Consider the following 6,284-nt stretch of genomic DNA (forward strand, 5'->3'; position numbering starts at 1 on the left):
CCCACGACACTCTGCAGTGCGCACATGGTCTGATTCTCACGCGTGGTCTCTGCGGCTTTCATGCAGAGCGGCGCTTTTCCTATTTTACACAAGAGGTGAGTAAACTATACTTTTGGACTAAATAGGCATGTGTTAAATGCTCGGTTATTTGTATTTTCATTCATCCAATCGACATTTATGCGTATTTAGTATGTCAAGCACTCTGCTAGACACTGGAAAATAATGAAATACAAGACCTGGTGTCTGCCTTCTTGAAGTTTAGACTTCCATGGTTATGGCCAGACGCGCTCACATGACAGTCCATATTGATATAACGGAAGTTGGCACAAGCTACCGTGCACATGGAGTCGAAGCTTAGGTTCTCTAACTTTGCTGAGATAACAAGCACAGGGTTCCATGGTGCGCCCTTTTGGTTACAAGGGGAAATGGTCAAGGGGAAATGGTCATGGGAATGAAACACCGAGAGCTCATCATAGCTCCCGGAAACTAATTCTGAGAAAAGTGCTGTCTGCCACTATGTTGGCAGCAGGATCTTTGTAGGAAAACATGGTTTGTGACCTTGGTGGCAAGTGCTAGAGGGTAAACCTTGAAAGGAGAGTGAGGAAGTGTCGACCCTGTCTCGTCCCAGCAGCTACCAACGTCTGGACTTGGCTGCAGTGGGGACAAAGAGAAAGGCCAGAGAGGAAGGCTAAGGGTACAAGAGGAAAGAGAACTAATGTTTTTCTTCTTTTTGGTAATTGCAACTAATCTCATTCCTGTCCTGAGCCTTCCCCGGCACACACATAGTGGTGTAAATTCCTAAGTAGTTCTACCACAACAGTTTTGAAAGAATTTCATGTTAAGTTCCAAAAATATTACATGATAATTTTTAAAAATTAGAGAAAGATATGTATGAAAAAGCAATCTCTTTTCCACTTCACGTCTCTGAAGCTGTGATGACTTCAGAACTTTCATGCGGCTGTGTTTCGGTGTAGCGACGGCGATGGGTGATTTTCTTGGAACTGGGTGCAAGTAGCAACCCTTTTACTTCTTTTTGTGTTTATGTAGAATGGATTTCGAGAGAACTGGAGTAGACCTTGGGAATCTAAAGCCCCCTTTTAAATCAGTCCTTAGGGCCCTCCCTGCCCTTAGGCAGTCAGCGTCAAAGGCTTCACGCTCACGCGGACATCATGTACACGTGCTTGGTTTTTATGGTTGTTATGTGGCTTTGCAGAATAAAGACCATATTCTGTAAGTTGCGCTGTAATTTTTTATATTAATTCAAGGGCATCCCTCCAGTATTAGCATCGACATCTAATTTGTGCTTTTTAAAAAGGCAAATAATACTTTTTGTTGATTAACCACAATTATATACATTCAGGTGTTTTTCTACTTTTTCTCTGTGACAAATAATGCTGCAATGAACACTTTCATACATTTATCTTAGATACAGGTGTTGTCGATTGCAACAGGACGGAGTCCCAAAAGTAGAATGCTAGTTCAGAAGTTTGCATATTTTAAACTTTAATACACATTTTCCAGATGGTTTTCTCCAATTCGTAGCAACTGGTACTCAAATGAACAAAGTCGGAGGATGATGCCCTCATTAGCTATGAATGTTCTTTTTTTTTTTTTTTTTTTTTTTTAGGCAAGGCAACCCTTGGTTGACCTCATAGATTGCAAGGACCTTGTCAACTTACAATCCCTTATTTTTTATTTTTTTATTTTTTACATCTTCCTAGGTGGTCTCTATGCATGTTCTTGTCTTTTAAACTTTGTGCTAACCTTTTGGGTAAAAAATAGGTTCTTATTCTTTCCTTAATTTGCACTCACTATTCTTTAAATATACTTTTCGGTTTTCTAAGGTGGAATTTTTATCATACATATTTTTTAATAGAAGAAATATAATTTCATAGAAATTTTTTCTTGAAATCATTGTTGGTCTATTATTGGACTGTCTCCTCAAACCAGTATCTTTTTTCAGACTATTTTCAGCCATTTGTAGATTAAATTCTACTTTACAGTGCCAGATTTTAAGTAACTTGACAAATACTTCTCACTACTGTCCTCAGATCCTTTGGTCCTGTGATTATGGAAGGGTCTTCTCAAGAACCCTTTCGTTTCTAAGGTTCTTGAAGAACTACAAATGCTTTCAATAATGAGAAAGATTTTTCCATAAGATTGGAGTTTCTAAAAAGAGCATTGCAAGCAAAGCATGTTTATGACGTGCTTTATAGGCCTCATTACCCAGCACCAAGGTGAGTGGGTTCATGATCCAATATTGTCGTAAAAATAGAAGTAGTTTATCTGAAGAAAGAACCTCTGGGGTAATTAAACTGCACTTTCCATGTCATGTGCTGAATTACCACGTCTCCATTCCCATTCAGGCTACCGTGTCTAATTCACTATGCCAAGCAGAAGACTCCGAACTTCCCTGAGTAATGAACGCTCACTGAGCCTCCGTTCAGAAGTGACGGCCCCAGGAATCCTCTACGAGGGCCCAGTTGCATGGGGAGATAACACAGCACTCTCTCTGCGTCCCAGGGCCTCCGACGCTCCTTAACCAGACAAATGAAGGTCCTGGGGGAGTCAAGGTGGTACCCTGTGTTCTCTGAAAGTGCCTTGTTGGCATCATCTTGACGTTTGATGTAGTTTTCACAAAGTGTGAGGACTTGCATAGATTTAGTGCTTTGGGCTGGCTAGGCATCCATGGGAAAGAGTTATATTTCATTCTAGAAAAAGAACTGATTACATGTAGCCCATACAGGGGACAGTGGAAAGTCTTGGAAACAATGACGTGTGGCAAACTGTGGAATGAAACAGCAATGTTTGGCTTGGAGAAGCAGCAGCCTGCAAGTATTTGTGAGGAGGGCTGTGGAGATGCCCGGGCCGGGGGCAGCCTCGCCTTACAACTTCCGGGGCCCTCCTGGGCCCTTCACTGCTGTGGCTTTGCGACTGCTCTGTCTGGCGTTTTTGTGAGACGCACGTTGTACGCATTTGCAAAATTGGTGACTAGTGAGGAATATAGACTGTGTCCTTGAGCAAAAGTGATTTTCCTGGTGACTAACTGGCCTACTTAGGATAATTCTGAAGTCCTTGCCCTCATTAACCCACTCTGTCACCTCCCGAGTTACAAACACTAGTAAACACTGTTCCAAATATTTTCACTTACATTAACTTTCACATTTTCAGAGACATATGGTCCTCTGATTCACGAAGAGAAAGGGATATAAAAATGAAAGGCAGGTTTCATGAAGTTTTTTCTTTCGCTCTCTGAAGTCATCAGGCTTCTGCAACTCTGCAACTTTCGCCAATTCTAAACTCCATATTTGTTCACATTTTCCTGTCTCCGGTACTGTGACGCATCTTATAACTAGTGTCTTACAATCACGTATCTTAAATCAGTAGCATTATAAATGGGATGGAAATCATTAACTCCCTTCTAAACATTTCAGAGCACAGCCATCTGCATGAAGAATGAAGTCAAATGTCTGGGCCAGGATCCAGAGACCCAGAGGTCTTTCCGTCCCGTCCCCAGCAGCGATCCCACGAGGTCCAGCTGTCCAGCGCAGAATCACCTGCGCCTGGGAGATTCCTTTGCTCACGCGGCTCTGTTCTGGGGGCTGTGCCTCCTCCCAGCCTGTGTTCGCAGGTTGGGGTGCTGCCAGCCGCTGCAGGCGCAGCTCTGCCAGGCTGCTGTCTCCCACCAGGAGGCCGGCCTCTGCCCGCAGAGCCGCTTCCAGGAGCTTGCCCTTCGCCTTCTCTGCCTGACCTCTCGGCCGGGTTACGCAGCTCTCATAAAGTGGTCTTAAAGGCCCACACAACAGGGACTGTATCCAGGAACTATATTTGGCTAATAACAGACAGGAAATTTGTCATATCTTGATTTTAATCCGAATGAATTTTACCCGACTAGGAGAAAGCCATTATATGTTAATATTTTTGCATTTATAACTGTACCTCCCTCCCCAACAGACTTTTGTAACATTTAAAAGTATGCGAGATAGAACATTCTCATCGATACCTGCAATGAATTAAAAAATTAGCCTTTGAAAATGTAATAGGAACTTGAAAATGGGTAGTTAGCTAATCAATGAAATGAGAATGTAGTGCTCAGGGTTTGAGCGTCACGAAGCTGGGCCCCATCCATACGACCTCTCCGCCAGGGCGTCTGCCCAGGTGCGTGGCTGGGCTAGCCCCCACTGTCACAGGGGACTACAGCGAGACATCACGTTTCAGGAAGTCTTTGCCCAAACTACCCCTGCCGCGTCCTGGCGAACACCCTGTGCCAGTCCATGTCACGATACCTTTCACTTTAATTTTTAACACCTCTTTGCTCACCAGATTCTAAGTTCTATGAGGACAGGGACCAAGCCTATCTTTCCTTCATTGTTCGCTAAGCACCTGGCCCACGGTATGTGATCCATAAATATTTTTAAAAATGAGTAATTATTTAATAGGTGTATGGATTTTTAAGGATCTGAACCTTCCATGCATTACGTATTTCTCATGCTTTGCCCTTCTGAGACCGAAACTCACACGGGTGGGGAGGCCAGGCGGGGGTGGGCGGGGGAGGATCACGGGAAAAGTGCCACCAGCTGTTCATGGAGAATGTAAAAGCTAATTAAGGTGCACGGCTGTGGGAGTGTGGCTGCAAATACTCAGGGACATTTCATGCACCGAATTCCCGCCCTGGCCTGAACTCACGGTAGCCAACCCCCACCTCGCCCAGCGGCCCAAGCCCCAGGCCTGGGGGTCTGGACCTTCCTGCCCCCCCACTCAATGGGCTTACTGCAGAGCAGTGACGAAGCCCTCGCCCACCCAGGCCCTGCCCAGGCCAGCCCTCCAGCCGCATCGGCCCCTCCTCCTTTCTGAAAAAACAGCTTTACAGAGGCGTGAACACCACACGGCAAACTGCGGGTGTTTACAGTGTACGCTTTGGCGAGTTTTGACAAATTAGTTACTCTGGCAAAACCATCGCCACAATCAAAATGGAGAGCACACCCGTCACCTCAAAAACTTCCTCCCGCCTGCTCCCCACCTTTTCCTGCGTCCACCCCACACCACTTTACCGCCCCAGGCAGCTGCTGGCCTGCCAGGCACCATCGGCCCGTTTCCATTTTCCAGGGTTTGGTGCAGACGAGTTCTGGCTTCTTTCTCTCAGCACGATTATTCTGAGGTTCGTCCCCGTCCCCCCGGGGATCAGCAGTCCCTCCGCCTTGTCCCGCCGTGTGCACACGCCCCGGCCTGTGGACTCGCTCGCGGGCCGTTGGCGCTCGTTGGCTTTGTCCTGGGTGTTCGGCCATCCCAGACGGAGCCCCGTGGGCACCACGCGCAAGTCTGGGTGTAGCCACGCACTTCGCGTCTGCGGGAAGAGCAGCGGGTGCAGAGGGACCGACTCACACAGGAGGGGCGCGTCTAAAGCTAAAAACCTTCAACTGCTTCGCAAAGTGGGGGCGTCATTTGCATCCCCACTAGCACTGCGTGGGATGTCCGGTTGCCCCACATTCTCGTCGACACTCGGAATAGTCGGTCTTTAATCTCAGGCACTGTAATGCGTATGCACTGGTATCTTATTATGGGGTTAATCTGCATTTCCCTGATGACTGATGATGCTGATCTTTTCATGGGCTTCTTTGCCATCTGCGTATCTTCTTTGCGACAAGTCTGTAAAAGGATTTTATAAACAGGATTGCTTGTCTTCGTTTTAATTGAATTTTGAGGTTTCATCCTTTCTACATACATTCTAGATCTAAGTCTTTTATGGGCTATTTGACTTAAGGCTAATTTCCCTCAGTCTGTGGCTTGTCTTTTTGTCGCCTTAACACTGTCTTTTGAAGGTCAGACTTTTGATGAAGTTCATTTCATCAGTACTTTCCTTGTAGGTTGTTTTTGGTGTTGTATTTAAGAAATCTTTGCCTAATACGAGCTCATAAACATTTTCTCTTCTGCTTTCTTCTAGAAGTTTTATAGTTTGGGGCTTTATATTTAGGTCTGTGATCCATTTTGAGTTAATACCAGGTATGAACCTCATTTTTGTTGCATATAAAAGTCCGAATGTTGAAAATACTACTGTTCGCCCAGTTTTTTGGACGTTGTGTATTTTTCAGAGCTTCAGCGTGTTGCGCCCCATCTTCCCACTCACTTCGTTTCTGGCGAGAAATCTGCGTTACTCCGTTTCTTTGTACGTGAATTGTCTTTCCCCAGCCCCCATTTCTGGCTGCTTCCAAGATTTCTCATTGTCACTGGTTTTGAGAGGTTTGATTATGATGTACCTTGGTATAATTCGCTTTATGTTGTGTTTA

Source organism: Pteropus medius, unplaced genomic scaffold (assembly GCF_902729225.1).
Source record: "Pteropus medius unplaced genomic scaffold, Ma_sr-lr_union100, whole genome shotgun sequence".
Classification (NCBI taxonomy): Eukaryota; Metazoa; Chordata; class Mammalia; order Chiroptera; family Pteropodidae; genus Pteropus; species Pteropus medius.